The sequence below is a fragment of the Oncorhynchus tshawytscha genome, linkage group LG19 (genome assembly GCF_018296145.1).
Source record: "Oncorhynchus tshawytscha isolate Ot180627B linkage group LG19, Otsh_v2.0, whole genome shotgun sequence".
Taxonomy (NCBI): domain Eukaryota; kingdom Metazoa; phylum Chordata; class Actinopteri; order Salmoniformes; family Salmonidae; genus Oncorhynchus; species Oncorhynchus tshawytscha.
Window position 1 is genome coordinate 26,547,396 of NC_056447.1, and position 25,246 is coordinate 26,572,641.

Sequence of the window (25,246 nt, forward strand, 5' to 3'; positions counted from 1 at the left end):
TCAAACGATTACAGATGGTTTCTATCAATTGTCATTCATAAATTATAGCCAACAATTCACTAGTGAATCATACTTCACATACATAAGATATCACAAAAATATGTCTCTAATTGTTTCATATAATGGGTAGGACCTCTTGTTTGGTCAGAGTACAACATCACATTATTCCGAATTTTGATCTGTGTTTATTGTAGAGATACTGCTAATGTTACCTGACAACAAAATGCCAGAGTGATTTATTTGGTAGTCATCTTAAGTGATAAATGAAATGATACTTGAAATTAAGGACAAAATGAAAAATGGGAAGAGGAGTTTCATTTCTGACCTTGTTAAATTTTTTATGAGCTCAGTACGAGGGCTGGCACATTTTATAAATGAAGCCTTCGTCTGAATATTTAAGATAATTAAGGAGCTCATATTGTTGCTGGGAATTCTGTACTTCTCCCCGAGAAAGGGTCTAGCCAAAACAAACAGACAATAAGCTGTTTTGTGCTCCTCCACCCTGCGGAGTTCAGAAGCACTGAGCAGTGTGAAGAACAAAGCAGTATGGGCTAGAAAACCAAAGCCCAAGGGTTTAGAAATCCCCAGGGGAGATCATCTACTCATTAAAACAACGTGCTTTACATGCCACCTCAGTCACTCCTAAGAAGAGCACAGATGCAGGTACTAATTACAATAACCTACCTCTATGTATATTGTCAAAGTTACTCCACTAGAAAAAACATGCATGATATACAGTATATAAAGTTGAAGTCGGAAGTTTACATATACCTTAGCCAAATACATTTATACTCAGTTTTTCACAATTCCTGACATTTAATCAGAGTATAAATTCCCTGTCTTAGGTCAGTTAGGATCACCACTTTATTTTAAGAGTGTGAAATGTCAGAATAATAGTAGAGAGAATGATTTATTTCAGATTTTATTTCTTTCATCTCCTTCCCAGTGGGTCAGAAATTCACATACACTCCATTAGTATTTGGTAGCATTGCCTTTAAATTGTTTAACTTGGGCCAAAAGTTTTTGGGGAGCCTTCCACAAGCTTCCCACAATATGTTGGGTGAATTTTGGCCCATTCCTCCTGACAGAGCTGGTGTAACTGAGTCAGGTTTATAGGCCTCCTTGCTCGCACATGCTTTTTCAGTTCTGCCCACAAATTTTCTATAGGATTGAAGTCAAGGCTTTGTGATGGCAACTCCAATACCTTGACTTTGTTGTCCTTAAGCCATTTTGCCACAACTTTGGAAGTATCAAGCATACTTCCAAAGTTGTCCATTTGGAAGACCCATTCGCGTCCAAGCTTTAACTTCCTGACTGTTGTCTTGAGATGTTGCTTCAATATATCCACATAATTTTCCTTTGTCATGATGCCATCTATTTTGTGAAGTGCACCAGTTCCTCCTGCAGCAAAGCACCCCCACAACATGATGCTGCCCCCCCCGTGCATCACGGTTGGGATGGTGTTCTTCGGCTTACAAGCCTCCCCCTTTTTCCTCCAAACATGACGATGGTCATTATGGCCAAACAGTTCTAGTTTTATTTCATCAGACCAGAGGACATTTCTCCAAACAGTACGATCTTTGTCCCCATGTGCAGTTGCAAACCGTAGTCTGGCTTTTTTTATGGCGGTTTTGGAGCAGTGGCTTCTTTCTTGCTGAGCGGCCTTTCAGGTTATGTCGATATTGGACTTGTTTTACTGTGTATATAGATATTTTCTACCCGTTTCCTCCAGCATCTTCACAAGGTCCTTTGCTGTTCTACTGGGATTGATTTGCACTTTTCGCTCCAAAGTACGTTAATCTCTAGGAGACAGAACGTGTCTCCTTCCTGAGCGGTATGACGGCTGCGTGGTCCCATGGTGTTTATACTTGTGTACTATTGTTTGTACAGATGAACGTGGTACCTTCAGGTGTTTGGAAATTGCTCCCAAGGATGAACCAGACTTGTGGAGGTCTACAATGTTTTGTCTGAGGTCTTGGCTGATTTATTTTGATTTTCTCATGATGTCAAGCAAAGAGGCACCGAGTTTGAAGTTAGGCCTTGAAATACATCCACAGGTACACCTCCGATTGACTCAAAGATGTCAATTAGCCTATCAAAAGCTTCTAAAGCCATGACATCATTTTATGGACATTTCCAAGCTGTTTAAAAGGCACAGTCAACTTAGTGTATATAAACTTCTGACCCACTGGAATTGTGATACAGTGAAGTTAAATAATCTGTCTGTAAACCATTGTTGGAAAAATTACTTGTGTCATGCACAAAGTAGATGTCCTAACCGACTTGCCAAAACTATAGTTTGTTTAAAAGAAATTTGTGGAGTGGTTGAAAAAATTAGTTTTAATGACTCCAACCTAAGTGTATGTAAACTTCCGACTTCAACTGTATAACATGTAGAAATACCTGTGCTTTGTCTTCAAAGATGGATCGTACTCATGTTCTGTGCTCCCTTTTGTGTTCTCCCCTGCCCTGAGGATATTCACCAATTGTACAGAGTAGCAAGGGCTTGTAACTCTTTGTCAGGCATATGTGTATAGGTGGCAGGGAAGTCAGGCGCAGGAGAGTCTAACGGAGTGTAAAATGGAGTCTTTTAATAATGTCATAGTAACATGCTCCATAACACTAAACAGGAAAAAGAACATAAACAAATATGGGTACGAAGTCCCGTCGCGCACCTACAGTGCCTTGCGAAAGTATTCGGCCCCCTTGAACTTTGCGACCTTTTGCCACATTTCAGGCTTCAAACATAAAGATATAAAACTGTATTTTTTTGTGAAGAATCAACAACAAGTGGGACACAATCATGAAGTGGAACGACATTTATTGGATATTTCAAACTTTTTTAACAATTCAAAAACTGAAAAATTGGGCGTGCAAAATTATTTTTTGTGCAAGGCACTGTATACAACAAAAACACTACGCTGACAAATAAACAATCTCTGACAAAGACATGAGGGGAAACAGAGGGTTAAATACACAACAGGTAATGAATGGGATTGAAAACAGGTGTGTGGGAAGACAAGACAAAACCAATGGAAAATGAAAAATGGATCAATGATGGCTAGAAGACCGGTGACGTCGAACGCCGAGCACCGCCCGACTTCGGCAGAAGTCAACTACGGTACATGACCCTAACCCTCTAAACTGTTTTCATGGATCTGACAGAATTGGATGGGTGTAAGCAATATGGTGGAACCTCTATCTAGGCTACCAGAGGACCAGGTGGAACCTAGGGGTTTCGGATAGGGATGCATTTTGGACTGGGTATGAAGGTGGGACTTGTATTTTCGCCCATGGAAGGTGAGACTTTTTAATTCATGAGTGACATGTCTCTTGGCCAACCCACATGGTTATAGATCTTGTTCAGCCTGACCCGTGTGTTGTGGTTGTGTATTCCCCTAGCTATGTGCTACATCTCGTTCCTCTCCCTCAGGGAACTAAGATTACATATCGTAATGAGTCGTTCTCATTACACATGTCATACCTCTACATTAACAGTTGTGTGCTGCTCTACGCTGGGCTTGGTTAGTGTTAATTACAGTTGGTAATGAGAGAACTCATCCAGACTGTGAGACATTGGATATTTTTAGATGTTCAACAGGGTTATCTAACATTCAACTTACTTACTGCTTTATTCCTTTAGAAATAAACAGAGTGCTTTCACCTGTAGACTTCCTTCCTATGTTTTGTGAAATAATATTTTTGCAGCCAATTACATGCAGTAGGAATGTAAATGTGTTAACGATTATTCTTACTATGAATTCAAGTAATAGCTTTAATAAGCTTTAATACATTTTGGGGGGAGTTCTATATTAGTGTATTGTTACATTCAGACATTACTGTATATACAAGTTCTTACAGTTGCTTTCAAAACAAATTCTGTCAAAATGATTTTTTTTAAGTGTTGAACATTTCAAATCAAGTTTCAAGACAATGTATTGTATGTGGTTTGTTGACTGTCTCTGCCCCATGACTGGATTTGGAGAGTGCCCCCATTGAAAAAGCAGAGATTGAAGAGTCAGGGATTGGAGAGGGGCGCTGAGGGCTTTTTAGAGGGGCTGTTTTAATGAGCCTCAGATAAGTGTTATTTCAGAGCTGCATGGCCAGACCAAGGTCTCTGAAAAATGTGTGACACAGGGAACTTTGTGGTGTCCTAATTTACAAAGTAAACATCTATTTCTTTCTTCAATATCATATACCAGATCAAACTGGACTCGAATGTACTGTCTGAGGGGTATTTTCTTCAATCCATTTTTTAATTGGAAGGAAAGTCTCTGGAGCTATTTGTGGGGTCTGGTGCAAAGTTGGAAATGCCAGCTGTCTCCCATCAGAGCTCTGATGGAACCAGTTGTTATCTTTTGTGTTATTGCGACTTAATATTCATGCCAAATATATGATTTGATATTAATACATAATTCATGCATATCCATTTTTTTTAATAGAAAATTAACTTTGTTAACAGACTTTTTTCATACTTCATGATTATATGCTTCCTGTGGAAGAACCGACTGAGTTGAAAGGTGTTGCGTCTACTGCCGTGAGGTAGAGATGAAGGATCTCTTTCCTGAACCGTACATTAAAAGTACTGTAAATCATGTTTATGGGTCATTTTATTGACCAAATAGCGTTTAATCATCAGCTCATGAATACACTAGAGCCACTTTTTATCAGGAAAAGTCATTTTTACTTGATAAGTCATGATGTTTGCCCGTTGAGTGTAAAAAACACGAAGAACACTTTCCTAATATTGAGTTGCACTCCCTTTTGAGAACAGAACAGACTCAATTTGTTGGGGCATGGACTAGAAGGTGTCGAAGGCGTTCCACAAGTTTGCTGGCCCATATTGACTCAAATGCTTCCCACAGTTGTGTCAAGATGGCTGGATGTCCTGTGGCTGGTGGTCCATTATTGATACACACGGGAAACCGTTGAGGGTGAAAAATCCTGCAGGGTTACAGGTCTTTACACACACAAACTGGTGTGCCTGCACGTACTACTGTACCATACCCAGTTCAAAGGCAATTAAATCATTTGTCTTGCCCATTCACCCTCTGAATGGCACGTACACAATCCATGTCTCAATTATCTCAAGGCTTAAGAATCCTTTAACATGTCTCCTCCCCTTCATCTACACTGATTGAAGTGGATTTAACAGGTGACATCAATAAGGGATCATAGCGTTCACCTGAATTCACCTGGTCAGTCTATGCCATTGAAAGAGCAATATGTTGTACACTCAGTGTATATGAATCACAATAACACAATGAGGAAAACCTCCTAACACCTTCTGTGCCCATGACTGACAGCTGCGGCTGGTCCAGAGAGCCCCTGAGCCAATCCCTGTCAAACAACGCATGCCTGGCATGTCTGCGTCCATCTGGGGTCCTACCCTTCAAATTGCTGTCGCCCCACTCCCTCCCGGCAGAAAGACCAAGGGACAGGAGGAGGCAGAGGGTGTGAAGTCAGGCCTCTCAGGGGCAAGAAGGAAAGCATCCAAAGCCAGCTGGTCTGGCTTTGAAGTAGAAAAGAGAGAACGAGTGATACAAAGAAGAGAGACCGAAAGATAAAGAGAGGAAACATGAGATATAGAAAGTGAATCCTTGCAGGAAAAAACCTGAAGACCCTTTACAGCAGGTTCTGTGAAGGCATTTGTGCAACAACCCAAACAGGTGAGACACGCAGTGACATAGGCCTTTGTGTTACACAAAGGTTGGTGGGTGTCATGAGTGGCATCTTTGTCTTGACTTATGGAAGAGGAAGGTTGGATATGAGAAGTGTTACCCATGCAAGGAGCATTGATGTGGACTCAACAGTACTATTTAGTAGGTGATGAAAGCAATGATGGGTGAGCAACAGCTCTTTCTACTGAGAGGTCATTCCCCTGAATCTCTTTAATTCACAAACAAACATGGTGATCATAAGATAGTTATATTTATTGTTATGCCTCAATCATGTGTTGAACTGCTGAACTGTGACGTCACACAATGATGTAAATCTTAGTTGTGTTAAGGATTTATAACCTGGTTGATGATATTTATAGAATCAAAGAAAAAACTATTTTAAATTGGTGATATGCATAGTTAAATCAATTGTTGCGACATGTTATTGCATGAACACACTGTGAAAGTCTATAGCATGTTATAGCATAAACACACTCTTATAGTACATTATAGTATAGTACATACAAAAATATACAAATCCACTTCCACAAACTTAGTAAATTATGCTGAACAAAAATATGAACACAACATGCAACAATTTCAACGATTGTACAGAGTTACAGTTCAAATAATGAAATCAGTCAATTCAAATAAATTCATCAGGCCCTAATCTATGGATTTCACATGACTGGGCAGGGGCACAGCCATGGGTGGGCCTGGGAGGTCATAGGCCCACCCACTTGGAAGCCATACCCACCCACTGGAAGCCAGGCCCAGCCAATCAGAATTTGTTTTTCTCCACTAAAAGGCTTTATTACAGACAGAAATACTCCTCAGTTTCATCAGCTGTCTGGGTGGCTGGTCTCAGACAATTCCGCAGATGAAGAAGATGGATGTGGAGGTCCTGGGCTGGTCCTGGCCTGCGGTTGTGAGGCTGGTTGAAAGTACTGCCAAATTCTCTAAAATGACGTTGGAGGCAGCTTATGGTAAAGAAATTAACAAAAATGATCTGCCAACAGTTCTATATGCTTTCTTATCAAAGCTGGGGCCGTGGAGCAATACACTTTTTCTTCATTAATATCACCAGTAACTGTGTATATGGTGAGGTTTTCAGGGGTACATGGGGAGGTTCACAGGGGTACATGGGGAGGTTGCCAGGGGTACATGGTGAGGTTTTCAGGGGTACATGGGGAGGTTGACAGGGGTACATGGGGAGGTTGACAGGGGTACATGGTGAGATTTTCAGGGGTACATGGGGAGGTTGACAGGGGTACATGGGGAGGTTGACAGGGGTACATGGGAAGGTTTTCAGGGGTACATGGGGAGGTTGACAGGGGTACATGGGGAGGTTGACAGGGGTACATGGGAAGGTTTTCAGGGGTACATGGGGAGGTTGACAGGGGTACATGGGAAGGTTTTCAGGGGTACATGGGAGAGACAGGGGTACATGGGAAGGGGGGTACATGGGGAGGTTGACAGGGGTACATGGGGAGGTTGACAGGGGTACATGGGAAGGTTTTCAGGGGTACATGGGGAGGTTGACAGGGGTACATGGGGAGGTTGACAGGGGTACATGGGAAGGTTTTCAGGGGTACATGGGGAGGTTGACAGGGTTACATGGGGAGGTTGACAGGGGTAAATGGGGAGGTTGACAGGGGTATATAGGTAGGTTTTCATGGGTACTGTATATGGGGAGGTTTTCAGGTATGGGGAGATTTTCATGGTTATATGGGATGGTTATCAGGGGTATATGGGGAGGTTTTCAGGGTTATATGGGGAGGTTGTCAAGGGTACATGGGGAGGTTTTCAGTGGACCGGGGCTAACAAGTGTTTGTGAAACAGATCTACAGAATATGCCTCGCCATGGCAGGACTATTTTTGCAGGTGGCTTGTGCTTTGTCAGGACCAAAGTGGAGCTACAGAAACGGATTAATAAACCCACTAAAATCAATGATAGTACAGCCATAGGAACAATCTAATGTGGGATTAAGGAGAGCTTAATTTTAAGGATTCATTACTGTGACCCAGTTGCTGGATTTTGGAGATCGAACATGCCTGGGATGTAACTCTGTGTCTGTAGAGGCAGGTCTACTGTGTAGTGTACACACCCTGTTTCCATGCAGTCACTTGGTGCTGCTCACTTGTGCTCCTAACACACACACTAGTCTGACATAAGGCCAGTATTTTCCTGATTCCTGTATACAGTCATTTTAAAGAAGAGCAAGAATTTGATACCCCAAATACATTGAGGGTTGTTCATCTAATGAGTTATAGCAATGGACATCTAAATGTTATTATTATTATTATTTTTAACCTCATGGGTAACACTTTATAACATTCATGAATAGTCTTCAATAAACTATACTACATATATAAACTATGAATATCCTAACTTACTAATAAATAAGAACTTAATTATTTGTAACTTGTTATCATGTATAAAGGTTTTATAAACATTGAATAATTCCTAATGGCTTATGAAACTGATGATAGTATTAACCAGCTCATAACAGTGTGTGCAGACTGTGCACATTGATGAAAATAGTGCCAGATCATTTATTTATTTTATAGGTGTTTCCTAAACCCATTCTGGTAAGGTTCAAATGCAAAATCTCATCACAAATTGTCAAGTTACAATAGCGTTACTTTATTTCCACATGCACCTGTTCCTTTAAATCCTGGTAAAAACAATGTGAGCCCCGCACCACTCCTCTTCCTCAGATCCTGCACTTACACGTGACTTTGCCACATGCCAGCTATTCAGATCCCACCTCCCTTCTGTAATTGGTTACTGACCAGCCGCTGAGTATTTCAATTGGATCAGAAACATGTCCTTTCAAAATCAATGTTCCCGAGTTGCTGTTGTCTTTGAGACATATGACGTCAATCGTAGGGAGTGAAGTGAAAGAAGCCAACAATCATAATTAGAATAATTTTTGAAATTTTATTTTATTGCTGAGATTTCAATTTATATCGTCATTTGAATTAATTTGAGTATAGTTGCTGCCACATTTACACTGTCAATCACTTACAATGTAAGATAGCCTACATTGTTGTATTACACTCCCTATGTCTCACTAATTTACTTGCCTCAAGACACAGATGTTGCAGATTTAAAACTTGACACTGGAATACAAAAGGGCAGGGGTGCTATGTTGACACCAAGACTTCCAATTATCATGTAGCAAGAATGCAATTACTATGTTATTATCATTGTAAATTTGATACAAACCATATAAAGTTTACCAAACTGTAAATAGCATACATAGGCTCGGCCTACTTGAGTAACATAGAGCACATCTTACTAATCATGTCATCAGATAGCCTATATCATGCCTTCGCGCACACTCTATTTCACTTTAAAAGTCACATTTATCGAGGTATATAGGTAGCCTACGATGAAAGTTAAACAAGTTTGGGTATAGTTTTTGTAACGATAGACATGAGCGGGAGGAGGTTGATTTCTAACTCGTCTGGTGTTCGTCAGATAAGGGGAGGAGTCTCACTGACAAGAAACTGGCTCTACTGAGTTTGGCTGCTCCCTAAAATAGCAGTTGTGTGTAAATGTGACTGAAATTACGTTAATGTTCCACGCACACGGTATCCATTGGAGGCTCTGATATAGAGTATCTATATACAGCGAGGGACTTGAGAGACAAGGTGAGTAATAAAAATAGCAACAATATTGCACTCGTGTGAGAGAGAAAGCGCAAGAGGGAGACGTAGAGTGAAAAGCCATCCCATACTGTAGCGCTATTATATTATGTCAGTTTCTGTGTCTATGCTGGATAAAAACATTTTTATTTGTATGCCTATGAAAAGGCTACAGTTATTTAATATTCATATCGATCGTATGAACGTGCGTCTTTGTACTTATTGACCCAATCGACTAAGTGAAGAGTTCCGCTATCTTTATCTTATTTAATTTGATAGTTTACGGTTAATTTGATAAACTTTTTCGGAGTCTGTCATTTTAAGGATATTTTTTAGAATAATAGCTTTTTATCATTCGTCTTGAATTACTAATGGCTATGACTTTACTGAAACTAAGTTACAGTGGCTACAATAAGCTATCATAGAGCGCGCAATATCATTTGACAGTCAGTGTCGGGGACTTCTCATACAACGGGAGGCATACCTTTGCTAATTCAATTTAACTTTGTTTTGTATTACCGACACTAAACATGTATTTTACATTCACATAAATGCCATCACATCATCACTATAGTCTACATGCTATTAAACGACTGTTTGGCTTTTGAATACATGGATTGCTTTGAAATCCATTATAATTTTCTGTGCATACTATAATTGCATGACGTACACTATAATGGCCAGCTGATTTAGATGTCTGAACCACTAAAGATTGTGCGATTAAAAGTAAGGATATTGCCTATATCCATTCCATAGGCTTCTTGCTGTCACTGTAAACTCGAATGCATTTTCTTGGTTGTGTACCTGTAGATTTTCTTATTTTAATAGGTGACACAATACCAACTAGTAGCCTAAGCATGCAATGACATTGTTATAATCAAAGAGTATCCATGTTGAAAGTGTCAGTTTATTAGTAATATGCTTTGTATTGAAGTCCTGAAATGTATATGGTTCTGGTCAGCTAATGGCCACTTTGCATTTCCACCTCTGCTGTGGAGAAATGTATGTTTTCCACCATTGTCTCTCTTACTCTCCTGATATTGATTGCACGATTAAGGTGAAAATCTATGTTGTGTAGGACATGCCGATACACGTAATCTGAATGTAGGTTTTGTCACTCACTCCTGGCTGAATTAAGCTTCCTCTAAGTGAAGAATAAACTAAATTAAACAGCAACACTCCACAATGGAATTAGTCCCTGCACCTGTTTGTAGGTTTTAATATCTAATTACAAGCTTGATGGGAGGCAGTCAGGTCATGGGGAATAGTTAGGAGAATGACCTCAACATGTGTGTCTGCTCTCCTGACAGATTTTTAACAGGTAGGAAGGAGGCATTGATTTGTTTTGATAATTTATCTGCCATTGAAAATGACCATAAATAGTTACCAGTAAGTGAACGTTCAACATTATAATAAATTACACTCTGCTCATTTAACATATTTCCACAAGTCCACATGCCATATTGCACCTGTCAGTGTAAATTTAGATTTTTTTGTTTGTACCAATTGTGCATTTTGAACTTGTTAATGAAACATATTGTTTTGTAAACTCACAAACTGAGAAAGTAAAATAATAAACCTGTCCTTAGTATAGTAGATAATTAACTGTCTCAGTCAGTTTAAGGACAAACGTTTATGTCGTCTTCACTTAACCCCATTGTTTATAAATCCAGATGAAGGTAAAGAGTGTGTTTGGCCGAGACTGACTGATAAATGTCTAACGTTCCCTATGGTCTCCCCAACCATGAGGTATTCCTGGCTTGGCACTAAATGAAAATAGCAAAGTTTTTCAGGGACAGCCGTCTTGGCAGCAATATAAAGGCATATCTGTGTGTATTTTTATTGAGTATCTATTTTGGTCCCCTCTGGAGGAGCCCCCCAAACCCCCCACCCCCGTTGCATTTACATTACTTCCCCAGCAGACCGATAGTGACTATTAATGCAGCAGAGCAAAGCACCCTTCAATCCGCCGACGTTAGGTTCTGAGACGCCCAAGGCTTTACCAATAATGAGGCCCTGTTGCTCCTGATGCACTTCATGTGACCTCTTATGTCTAGGGTGTGGATGAGTTACATATAGCAAGTCAGACAGCTTCCACCCATCTTACAGACAAGTGTTGTGTTGAAGTAGAGTAAACTTATTTAAGAACATGCAATATGCTACTGCAATCACCCATATCACCCATAGCCACCCATTACTTGTCTGTAATAGTCTACTGCAACATGAGCTGCATTTTTACGCTCTAGTGTTATGTCAGGGTGCAGTAGAGCAACTTATCAAATGAATTTGACCTTTACCAGGTCAAATTAATTTTACTATTACCACATTACATCATGGGTGTGTATAGGCCTAAATGTCCCTTTATAAAGTGATAGATGTGTAAATACAGCCTTTGGTTTGAGTGGAGAAAGTTGACCCAGGTAAAAGGGATAAGTTCTGAGGTGGTGATTGGTGCAATAAGTGTGGGCCTGGAGGGTCTCCCACAACACTCCTCTTCATAGCACCAGAATATCACAGTCTGATCTCAGCTCCTTCCAGGAGACACAGGAGAAATGTGGAGTGTGTGGGCGAGTCTGATCTGCAATTAATGCTGGTTGTCAGAAAAAGAATGCTGCCGTTGACACCATGCCTCTGAATCACTGAGCAAAACACTTTCTCTCCTCTCCCCCTCCCAGGACATTTTTCCCAAGGAGGAGAAATCTGCAGGAAGCTTAACGCGAGTGAGGGAAGCATTGAAGGCTAAAAGAAGAGACAGACAGACAGACAGACAGGAGCTGGATATTCTTGGTACGATAAAGAGGTTATCACTGCTTTCATAGTTGGGTGAGCCACATGTTCTTTTCCCCCTCTTTCTTGTTTACCTGTTTATTTACTCTGCTGTTGATTTATGTTTGATATACTTACTTTTGATTGTAATTGACATGTATCTCCATTCATGTTTCATGATGATTTGAAAATTTGATTTGATTTGATGTTTTATTTGGTCCTTTTGGTTAATCTCTTTATATACGTTGGGGGGAAATCATTAAGACCATCTGGTTACATGAGAGTTTTAGCTATACATGGATTTTGTAGTGTTCACCATGTTACATCAGTGTACTGTAGGCACAGCACTTCCCCTACAGTACACTGGAGAGTTGAACTGTGTCAACTGCAGCTGGCTCACAGGCACAGATTTATAGCAAATGACATAGCCTTTGTTTGAGAGTTCTACAAGACTAGCTAAATGTTTGTTAAAAAGAACCAGTAGCTAACATGATGAGCTATTTTCATCTTCTTTAGATAGATCGATAAAATAACAAAGAAGACAGGCAAAGAAGAAAGGTTGTGTATTCGGGACAAAAAAAAACAAGTATCTGCAAAGGTCATGATATGAACTTTTTTTTCATCAAAGTATGTGTGTATATTAGTAGTTGTTTCACTGTTTCTCTCTCATTATTCCCTAGTGTGACTGTGACCTTATGTAGCAAGTCCTCTCTTCTTCTCAATGTTAGGTGTGAGGGCACTTTGGCTATTACGTTAAAGATATTTCTCAGTTCAACAACGGGGAGAAACTACTCTTGTTCTCTATGTCCACTTTGCTTCATTTTTTTTCGTTACAAAGCTCTTTGCGCATGCTCTCTGCAACATGATTCATTGTTTTTTGGAGCTCCATCATCGAACTGGAGATTCCAGCATTCTCCCGTGAGACCTGGAGGCAGGATGCAGAATCTTGAGCCCTGCAGATAATGTTTTAGGCCATATTTTGCTTGTGTATTCACTAGACTCTCAGTTCTAAAGGAAAGCCTTCTAAGTACCTTTAATAAATAAAAGGGTATAAATTAAGTTCTTCTATCCCAGAATGACCAAACCATGAATAGCTGTGTAACCCAGAGGAATGCGCAGTGTCCTAGCAGGGTTACCCAACCCCACAATCCGACCCAACAGAGAGCTGAGCTCCAAACCCAGAAACCCCTGGCTGCCTCCTGTCTCACCACCAGGCCACAGAGCCTCACCTTTGATGCTAAATGCGTTAGTTACCCCAGGATACCAGCCAGTGACATGTTTGACAAACATACAAAATCATAATTTAAAATGTGTATCAAAATATTTGCTCCTTGTTAGTTTTTTTCTCTCCTTCAATCTCACAAAACTGAGTCTGTGTTATTGTGCAAATACGTTTCTGTGGAGTGTGCCAAATCAAACTGTCTATCATGTTTTAATGCAGCACAGTTATAACTTTATTAGGCAGGCCCTTAACGTGCTGTGATGATGAATTCCAAACCTTTAGCCTGGGGATCAGGGACCAGCCCTGGCACAGGCTAGTATACCACATATACACTTCATAAATATGGCTTACTTTCCTACATGGCAGTGTGGTTTTCAAGTTAATGTAATTATAATATTTATCAAATCATATTCAAACACTTATTATGCAGAATTCATATATTTTTAAAGAAAAGGCTCATATATATATATATATATATATATATATATATATATATATATATATATATATATATATATGTATGTGTGTGTGTGTGTATACACACATAAACACACAGTACCAGTCAAAATGTTGGACACACCTACTCATTCAAGGGTTTTTCTATATATTTTTTCCTACATTGTAGAATAATAGTGAAGACATCAAAACTATGAAATAACACATATGGAATCATGTAGTAACCATTTAAAAAAAAAAAAAATCAAAATATATTTGAGATTCTTCAAAGTAGCCACCCTTTGCCTTGATGACAGCTTTACACACTCTTGAAATTCTCTCAACCAACTTCACCTGAAATGTTTTTCCAACAGTCTTGAAGGAGGTCCCACATATGCTGAGCACTTGTTGGCTGCTTTTCCTTCTCTCTGCAGTCCAACTCATCACAAACCATCTCAATTGGGTTGAGGTCGGGTGGTTGTGGAGGCCTCCACAATCACCCGACCTCAACCCAATTGAGATGTTTTTTTGTCTGGTACTGTATATATACTCATATATAAATATATACATTTACAGTTGAAGTCGGAAGTTTACATACACTTAGGTTGGAGTCATTAAAACTTGTTTTTCAACCACTCCACACATTTCTTGTTAACAAACTATAGTTTTGGAAAGTCGGTTAGGATATCTATATTGTGCACGACACAATACATTTTTTTCAACAATTGTTTACAGACAGATTATTTCACTTATAATTCACTGTACATACACAAAGTTGACTGTGCCTTTAAACAGCTTGGAAATGTCCATAAAATGATGAGACATCAGACAAAAAATTGTAGACCTCCACAAGTCTGGTTCATCCTTTGGAGCAATTTCCAAACGCCTGAAGGTACCACATTCATCTGTACAAACAATGGTATGCAAGTTTAAACAACCATGGGATTACGCAGCCGTCGTACCGCTCAGGAAGACGACGTGTTCTGTCTCCTAGAGATGAACGTACTTTGGTGCGAGAAGTGCAAATCAATCCCAGTACAACAGCAAAGGACCTTGTGAAGATGCTGGAGGAAACAGGTACAAAAGTATCTATATCCACAGTAAAACGAGTCCTATATTGACATAACCTGAAAGGCCACTCAGCAAGGAAGAAGCCACTGCTCCAAAACCGCCATAAAAAAGACAGACTATGGTTTGCAACTGCATGTCGGGACAAAGATCATACTTTTTGGAGAAATGTCCTCTGGTCTGATGAAACAAAAATAGAACTGTTTGGCCATAATGACCATCGTTATGTTTGGAGGAGAAATGGGGAGGCTTGTAAGTCAAAAAACACCATCCCAACCATGAAGAACGGGGGTTACAGAATCATGTTGTCGGGGGTGCTTTGCTGCAGGAGGGACTGGTGCACTTCACAAAATAGATGGCATCATGAGGATGGACAATTATGTGGATATAATGAAGCAACATCTGACGACATCAGTTAGGAAGTTAAAGCTTGGTCGCAAACATTTGACCCAAGTTAAACAAATGAAAGGCAATGCTACCAAATACTAATTGAGTGTATGTAAACTTCTGACCCACTGGGAATGTGATGAAAGAAATAAAAGCTGAAATAGATCATTCTCTCAACTATTATTCTGACATTTCACATTCTTAAAATAAAGTGGTGATCCTACCTGACCTAAGACGGAATTTTTACTAGAATTAAATGTCAGGAATTGTGAAAGACTGACTTTAAATGTAATTGACTAAGGTGTATGTAAACTTCTGACTGTATATACTAATAATGTACAGTGGTGCGACCCAGGATTAATGTGTACTTGGAAAAGCAAATGAAAAAACACCATTATTTCCTATAGGCCTATATTTTCTTATCACATCTGCCTATTATGTCACTGTAGTATATCAGCAAGGCAACTCTGTTGACAATTAGCCCCCTATCATTCTGACCTAGATATCAATATCCTGAACTACAGTGGCTTATAAACCTCTGATGGCCAGAAACACTGTTTTTAACGCAGACACACTAATGAACCACTCACTAACGTACTGTTTGTCTAAGGGAGCAGCTAACAGTGACCTTTCAACTGCCCTGCCCTTGGCTGTGACCTCGGGTAGTAAGCAGCCCCATACGGCCCACTCAGCACATGTGCTGCTGAGCAGGGCAGAGCGGCTTAAGGATCGACAGCCTCTTCCTGTCTTCTTTGCCCTTCCCCTGCTAGCCCTCAGTCAGACGGAGGTGTCCTTACCCCTCAGCTTTCTCTGGCCATACTGGAGAATCAGCAGTAAGATCCTAAACCAAAGTGGCAGCCTCAATCTGCAGTTAATCCTCTTTCACAACTATCATCCCTGTCTCTTTCTCCCCCTCCCCTGTATAAGTGGCCCACACAGGGTTAAGAGTGCAAGTCAACTTTGAATGTATATTTGTATTTTTTAAGTAAACACTAGAGAAAGTTTGCATAGTGTAAGTTGAGTTAAGGTTTTATAATATAATATAATAATATAATATAATAATATAATAATTACCCTTTTAAAGCTATTAATCATCACAATGATATATTTGAGAGTTTTAAGTACATTCTGATCCATGTGTCTCTCTATACTGTATTGATTTGGACTGTTGCCATTTGAGGTCTCCTGTAGGCTGGTTTTTCAAAGCATTCTATTCTGATGACAGAAAATCCCACCTCTGATAAGAGCGCTCATATTTGCTTAATTTCATAATTTTCCATCAGTTTGCCCTTTTAAAGTCTCAGCAGTAGCATAAATAACTTCTTCTCCAAAGCCAAATTGACACAGGCCATATTTTGATTCCCCATGTACAGTAAATCTACGAGCTTCGCTTCTACAAAGCATTGTGTTGGAATAGCTTATGTGAAATGGCCTATGTGAAATAGACTAGAGCTGTTTTCGTGTTGAGTCATGTTGGATCAACAGTGCACTCCTATCTTTAGACGTATTTATTTATGAGTGTTTTTTTGACAGGCTATCTACAGATGAAAGTCAAGCCAATGCAGTGCCACTATGGTACACATGATACACAAACCAGAGGGCTAAACTGACATTGTGTCATAGAAAGAAATTACTGGCCATATGTGACACACTTAACTTTCAGGTGTACTATTATGTTACTTAATTGGAGTAGGACAAGAACCACACAATTAAGTTTAATCTATTCACCAGTCCCAAGTCAAGTGACTTGACTTGAGTTATAATGGGGCGGCAGGGTAGCCTAGTGGTTAGAGCGGTGGACTAGCAATCGGAAGGCTGCAAGTTCAAACCCCTGAGCTGACAAGGTACATATATGTCCTTCTGCCACCTGAACAGGTGGTTAACCTGTTCACTGTTCCAAGGCCATCATTGAAAATAAGAATTCGTTCTTAACTGACTTGCCTAGTTAAATAGAGGTACAATTTAGAAAAATACTGAGGACTGACAGCAGATATAAAGTGAAAAGACAGAAGTTGTAGATGCATGCTTCTCTAGCTGCAGTGTGGCTTCTGGGGTTAATCTGTGAAAGCTTCTGCTAGGTGGAGTAGAGATGATGGCTTTGACCAGAGATGTCTGGCCTCTCATTCTATAATATTTGTGTCACTATTGATATGTTATCAAAAATTAGGGTTACTTGCGTATAACCAACAGTGGTTCCCAAACTTTCTATAGTTCTGTACCCCTTCAAACTTTCAACCTCCAGCTGCATACCCCCTCTAGCACCAGGGTCAGCACACTCTCAAATTATGTTTTTTGCCATCATTGTGACCCGGCCACACAAAGAGACAAAGAGCAAAGTGACAAAGAGCTCTTATAGGACCAGGGTACAAATAATAATATAAAAATCAATAATTTTGCTCTTTAGTTAGCCATCTTACATATTAAACTTTATTTGTTAATCGAACATTGTGAATAACTCACCACAGGTTAATGAAAAGGGTGTGCTTGAAAGGATGCACATAACTCTGCAATGTTGGGTTGTATTGGAGAGAGTCTCAGTCTTAAATCATTTTCCACACACAGTCTGTGCCAGTATTTAGTTTTCATGCTAGTGAGGGCTGAGAATCTACTCTCACATACAGTTGAAGTCAGAAACTTACATACACTTAGGTTGGAGTCATTAAAACCCATTTTATTTCACAAGTCTGGTTCATCATTGGGAGCAATTTCCAAACGCCTGAAGGTACCACATTCATCTGTACAAACAATAGTATGCATGTTTAAAAAACCATGGGATTACGTAGCCATCGTACCGGTCAGAAAGGAGACGCATTCTGTCTCCTAAAGATGAACATACTTTGGTGCGAGAAGTGCAAAGAAGTGCGAGAAGACCCAAGTTAAACAATTTAAAGGCAATGCTACCAAATACTAATTGAGTGTATGTCAACTTTTGACCCACTGGGAATGTGATGAAAGAAATAAAAGTTTGAATAAATCATTCTCTCTACTATTATTCTGACATTTCACATTCTTAAAATGAAGTGGTGATCCTAACTGACATAAAACAGGGGATTTTTACTAGGATTAAATGTCAGGAATTGTGAAAAACTGAGTTTAAATGTATTTGGCTAAGGTGTATGTAAACTTCCGACTTCAACTGTAGGTGTGTGGTTGCAAAGCGCATCAGTGTCTTAACAGTGCAATTTGCAAAGACAGGGTACTCTGAGCACAGCCCAATCCAGAAATCTGTCAGTGGCTTCTGATTAAATTCAATTTTCACAGAACCGCTTGTTGCAATTTCGATGAGGCTCTCTTGTTCCTGTATCGGTAAGTGGACTGGAGGCAGGGCATGAAAGGGATAACGAATCCAGTTGTTTGTGTCATCTGTTTCGGGAAAGTACCTGCGTAATTGCGCACCCAACTCACTCAGGTGCTTCACATTTGACATTGTCCTTAAGCTTGAGTTCTTTTGCACACAAAAAATCATACAATGATGGAAAGACCTGTGTGTTGTCCTTGTTAATGCAGACAGAGAAGAGCTCCAACTTCTTAATCATAGCCTCAATTTTATCCCGCACATTGAATATAGTTGCGGAGAGTCCCTGTAATCCAAGATTCAGAAAACGTCACCCAGATAGGCCAGTCGTGTGAGAAACTCGTCATCATGCAAGCGGTCAGACAAGTGAAAATTATTGTCAGTAAAGAAAACTTTAAGCAAGTTTTTCAATTAAAAAAAAAACGTGTCAATACTTATGCCCCTTGATACCAGCGCACTTCTGTATGTTTTAAAAGCGTTACATGGTCGCTGCCCATATCATTGCATATTGCAGAAAATACACGAGAGTTCAGGGGCACGGCAAGTGGTACCAGAGCGCCAAGTCTAGGGCCAAAAGTCTCCTCAACAGCTTCTACCCCCAAGCCATAAGACTGCTGAATAATTAATAAAATTGCCACCGGACTATTTACATGTTATTTTCTCGACCATAAGCTGCCTCCAACTTCGTTTTAGAGAATTTGGCAGTACGCCCAACCAGCCTCACAACCGCAGACCACGTGTAACCACAGCATCCCAGGACCTCCACATTCGGCTTCTTCACCTGCAGGATCGTCTGAGACCAGCCACCCAGACAGCTGATGAAACTGTGGGTTTGCATAACCTAAGAATTTCTGCACAAATGGTCAGAAACCGTCTCAGGGAAGCTCATCTACGTGCTCATTGTTCTCACCAGGGTTTTAACCTGACTGCAGTTTGGCTTTCTAACTGAATTCAGTGGCAAATGCTTACCTTCGATTGCCACTGGCATGCTGGAGAAGTGTGCTATTCACCGATGAATCCCGATTTCAAATGTACCAGGCAGATGGCAGACAGAGTGTATGACGTTGTGTGGGCGAGCGGTTTGCTGATGCCAACATTGTGAACAGAGCGCCCCATGGTGGCGGTGGGGTTATGGTATGGGCAGGTGTAAGCTACGGAATGCACAGATATACCGTGACAAGATCCTGAGGTCCATTGTTGTGCCATTCATCTGCCACCATCCCCTCATTTTACAGCATGATAATCCATGGCTCCATGTCGCAAGGATCTGTATGCAATTCCTGGAAGCAGAAAATATCCCAGTTCTTCTATGGCCTGCATACTTACCAGACATGTCCCCCATTGAGCATGTTTGGGATGCTCTGGATTGACGTGAACGACAGCGTGTTCCAGTTCTCACCAATATCCAGCAACTTCTCACAGCTATTGAAGAGGAGTGGGATAACATGCCACAGGCCACAATCAACAGCCTGACCAACTCTATGCAAAGGAGATGTGTTGGCTGCATGAGGCAAATGGTGGTCACATCAGATACTAACTGGTTTTCTGATCCACGTCCGTACCTTTTTTTGGGGGTGTCTCATGTGAAATCTATAGATTAGGGCCTCATACATTTATTGGAATTGACTGATTTCCTTATATGAACTGTACGTCAGTAAAATCTTTGACATTTGTGCATGTTGTGTTTGTATCTTTGTTCAGTGGTTGACATAGGTAAAGTTTTCAGAGCAAAGATGTTTAGGGACCGGGGAGAAAAAAAACGGGAAAGATTATCTATGCAACATTTCCAAATCATTTTTACCAGTTTGAAGGTAATAGAAAGCTGTGAAAACGACCTAAAATGTTTCTGATAAGATTTCAGTTTTGCTTGGATGCAAATGTGACTCGTTTCAGGAAACCTGGCATATGTCGCGGGTCACTACTTCACAGGAGAGCGATTTGAATGTAAACTTTAAAATAAATCAATCAAAATGCGTTTTTTTGGAAGAAATGCCTTCTGGAACATGTGAACTTTCATGTGCCTTAACAACAAACGTGTATGGCATCTGTAAATACAAATAAAATTGTTAAATTAAGCGCCTAGTTGATTTAGCCACAGAAAAAGACACCAATCTTCCCGCTGGTCATGATTGGCTGACATAATGAGTGGGCTGGACATGCCGAGAGATGAGTTCGGATTGGTTTGCCATGTAGAACGCTTCTGTCTATTTGAGCTGGTCAGTATGTGTAGGTAATCCTGTCTTAACGGAGCTTTTGTAAAATATATATCACGTAGTAGAACTACATAAGTGTTGCTCTCTACTTTCTGGAGGACCGAGTTTTGAAATCAGTGGAATTAGAGTAGCATAGCTAAGGAGGTGGAGAAAACACCTGTCTCCAGATTACGTCTTCAATCAAATTGAGGGCAAACATGGCATCCGTGAAAGGGAGAAGCGTCCATCCATGATCTAGCTAGCTACATTTTCAGATATAACACGTCTCTAATTTTGACAGAAAGTCGTTGTCATTTCAAGTTAACGTGTACTGTTCGCTAGCTTGCTAAAGTTAACTGACTAGATCGCTAGCTAATATTACGTGTATGATCTGTTTAGTAATATTATTTGTATCTCAAAGCCATTTGCTTTGCTAGTTGTAGGTAGCTAACATTGAATCTGGTTGGTTAGCTACCTGTAGATTCATGCAGGGTAGTAACGTCATGAGTTGGGATTATGGTTCATTGTTTACCTAGCTAGCTACATGTCAACAAAATACTCCACTATGCAAGTAACAATTTCAATAGAATGTCACTGTGACAACTGTTGATAGTAGCTGCTAAATTCACGTAGCTGTTAAATTCACTCTAAATTCACTATAAACTCAGAAGGCAGGAGTCGTGGTTGCAGGCAATGGTCAAACACAGGTAGGCAGTCAAAACCAAAACAATACCTCACAACCATACAAGCTGAAAGAACTTAACTAAATAGGGAGCTGATGAGACCAGGTGAGAAACGAACACAGGTGAAATAAATGAACAAAAATGAAAGATAGGGCTACGTTCCAGAACACAAAGAAACAGTGCTACGTTCAAGAACACAAAGAAAAAGAACACAAGTTTGACTAAGAAAAGAAAAGCAGAACCTTACCATAGCGCCTCACAATCATCACACATAGCATAGCCGGCATTGCTATCATCCTCTTTCATCACTTCACCAAATCTTTCCCAAACATGACTTTTCTCACCATGCATTCTTTTTATTTTAAACTCCATTTCGTAGCTTTTCTCTTTTTGAATTATACTTTTTGAATTGCCTCCATGGATAGACATGAACTTTTTCTGTCCCTTCCCAAAAGCATTTTGCGATTGGCTTGTAGGCTATTTAGCGTGCGTACAGTTAGGCCCTAAAGCTTGCCAGATAGCCAAAAATAATGAAAGAAAAACTTAAATGTTGCCTATCGATATAAATTGCACAAGAAGGTTACTACTACTACATTTATGGATTTTTTAAGGTATTGTTTTCGATTTATTCAACCTGCCGGCCACCCACCCGCCATTCATCCACACAATATTTCATTACCCTTAACCCGCCCTCCCTGTCAAACTGTGCGTGCAAACTGCGAATCAAATCACTTGCCCACACACACATATTATGCGCACACATGCATACTTATGCCACACACACACACACACACACACACACACACACACACACACACACACACACACACACACACACACACACACACACACACACACTTTTAAAAATCTTTATCTTTAACTCTGCATTGTTGGAAATGGACCCGTAAGAAAGCATTTCACTGTTAGTCTACACTTGTTGTTTACAAAGCATGTGACAAATAGAATTTGATTTGAATACCTACAGTATCATAGATCAAAATTGTTGTATTCATTTTCCCTTGAAGTTCATCAATTTGCTGAGTTGCACTTTGACTGAATTTCAATGAGACTTTGAGAAAGCATATACAGTATCAAAGGAATACATTATAATCTAATTTGCCAGATCAAAAGATTTCTTGTGATCGCTAATATGCTCCCCTGTATCACATTTAAGACGCAACCGCTTAATCTTAACATAAAAAGTCTGGAGTCCCCATGAAGACCTGATTTTTCTTGCTGAGTTTATGTATTTTGAGAGTACTATATATTTACAGTATGCATAGACAAGCAGCTTGTAAAGCCTAAAACATATAGTGTAATGTCTTGCACTTTAAGCTCCATGCATGTAATACAGGCAATACAAAGGCAAGGTTGCTCTGTGTGTGAACATTTTGTTTCTAATCAATGCCACTGATAAACATAGTGTATGCTGCTCCTGTTGAGAAGGCAATCTGATAATGAGTTCCACAGCTGCACCACTGAGAGCATCTTGACTGGCTGCATCACCGCTTGTTATGGCAACTGCTTGGCATCCGACCGCAAGGCGCTACAGAGGGTAGTGCGTAAGGCCCAGTGCATCACTGGGGCCAAGCTCCCTGCCATTTAGGACCTCTATACCAGGTGTTGTCAGAGGAAGGCCCTACAAATTGTCAAAGACTCCAGCCACCCAAGTCATAGACTGTTCTCTCTGCTACTGCACGGCAAGCAGTACCGATGCAACCAACAGGAACCTGAACAGCTTCTACCCCAAAGCCATAAGACTACTAAATAGTTAGTTAAATAGTTAACCAAATAGCTCTCCGGACTGCGTTGATCCTTTTTGCACATCCTTTTTGCTACAGTTTATTAGCTATCCTGTTGCCTAGTCACTTTATTCCTAGTTATATGTACATATCTATCTCAATTACCTTGTACCCCTGCACATCGACTCAGTACTGCTACCCCGTCTATGTAGCCATGTTATCATTACTCGTTGTGTATTTATTATTACTTGTATTATTATTTGTTATTACATTTATATTATTTCTATATTGTCTTTCTCTCCACATTGTTGGGAAGGGCCAGTAAGTAAGCATTTCCCTGTTAGTCTACACCTGTGGTTCACGAAAGTATGTGACAAATATAAATGTGATGTTAGAGGATCAGCAGGATCATACGGTGGAATCTGTGAGCTATTCTTATAGGCACTAGCCATGGTCACAGGGTTGTGTAAGATATCCCAAAGCATTTGGTAGAAAACTATGGTATTTGCTCAGACAAAAGAAATATACAATAATATAGAATTGTATCCCACCAGGGGTCTTCTGAATAATAAACAGATTTGCAGGTGTTTGTTTGGGGATCTGGAAGTCATAGTCCCTAGTGTGATCCCGTGCAGTCAGTAGGTACAGTAGCTGGTGGTGGGAACAATCAGGCCTCCTGCAGCTGGAGCGAGTCAGGCAATGTGGGCTGGAGGAAGAGCCTGGGGCCTGACTGTATCCTTGTTTTTCTGCCTGTCTGTGAAGCCCTCTGAACCTGGACAGCTGGAGGGATGTCGTAATTCCCATTATCCTGCAGCACACAACATGTCTATTACCAGTGAAGGACTCAGCCTAGAGTTCAAGTTCTGCCATCTCTCTGCTGTGAGGGCAGGATGTCTTTACTCACCTTTGCTTTGACACTGTAAAATGATCTAAGCTAGTGTTGGACGGTGTACCGTATACCGGGGTATTTGGAAATACAGACGGGATGGTTTTCATATACCGTCAATATCGTTGAAACTATTTCTTTGAAGTACTTGTAGCTACTTGTTAAGTACTCGGAACAAAAATATAAACGCAACATGCAACAATTTTTACAAGTTTACTGAGTTTCAGTTCATATAAGTAAATGCCTTAAAAAATATTACAGATGCCTTAAAAAAATAGGTAGGGGCGTGGATCAGAAAACCAGTCAGTAGCTGGTGTGACCACCATTTGCCTGATGCAGTGCGACTCTCTTCTTCGCATGGAGTTGATCAGGCAAAAGATTGTGACCTGTGGAATGTTGTCCCACTCCTTTTAGATGGCTGTGCGAAGTTGCTGGATATTGGCGAGAATTGGAACACGCTGTCGCACACGTCGATCCAGAGCTTCCCAAACCTGCTCAATGGGTGACATGGCTGATGAGTATGCAGGCCATGGAAGAACTGAGACATTTTCAGCTTCCAGGAATTGTGTACAGATCCTTGCGACATGGGACTGTGCATTATCATGCTGAAACGCGAGGTGATGGGAGTGGATGAATGGCTCCACAATGGGTCTCAGGATCTCGTCACAGTATCGCTGTGCATTCCGTAGCTCATGCCTTTACCATAAACCCACAGCCACCATGGGGCACTCTGTTCACAACATTGACATCAGCAAACTGCTCATCCACACAACGCCATACATGCTGTCTGCCATCTGCCTGGTACATTTGAAACTGGGATTCATCTCTGAAAAGCACACTTATCCAGTATGCCAGTAGCCATCGAAGATGAGCATTTGCCTACTGAAGTCAGTTATGATGCCAAATAGCAGTCAGGTCAAGACCCTGGTGAGGACAACAAGCACGCAGATGGGCTTCCCTGAGACCGTTTCTGACAGTGTGCGCCGAAATTCTTAGGTTGTGCAAACCCACAGTTTCATCAGCTGTCCGGGTGGCTGGTCTCAGATGATCCCGCAGGTGAAGAAGCCAGATGTGGAGGTCCTGGGCTGGCATGGTTGCATGTGGTCTGCGGTTGTGAGGCCCGGACGTACTGCCAAATTCTCTCAAACGACGTTCATATCTTGAGACATCTGCGGCATTGTGTTGTGTAACAAAACTGCACATTTTAGAGTGGCCTTTTATTGTCCCAAGCACAAGGTGCACCTGTGTAAAGATCA

At 40.5% G+C, this 25,246-nt stretch overlaps 1 protein-coding gene across 4 annotated transcripts in view; it reads left to right on the forward strand.

Moving 5' to 3' along the window:
- Positions 1-5,423: 5,423 nt before the first annotated feature.
- The window catches only part of LOC112218561 (myocyte-specific enhancer factor 2A), a 91,891-nt gene continuing 72,068 nt past the window's right edge, over positions 5,424-25,246 (forward strand). Inside the window, exons 1-2 of one of the 4 annotated variants that reach the window (XM_024379449.2) lie at positions 5,424-5,669; positions 11,990-12,137. The gene's annotated coding sequence lies outside the window, so the exon portion shown is untranslated. Of the gene's footprint in view, positions 5,670-9,148; positions 9,321-11,989; positions 12,138-25,246 lie in introns of those variants that run through there. The other 3 variants (XM_024379447.2, XM_024379450.2, XM_024379448.2) reach the window with 3 other exon arrangements.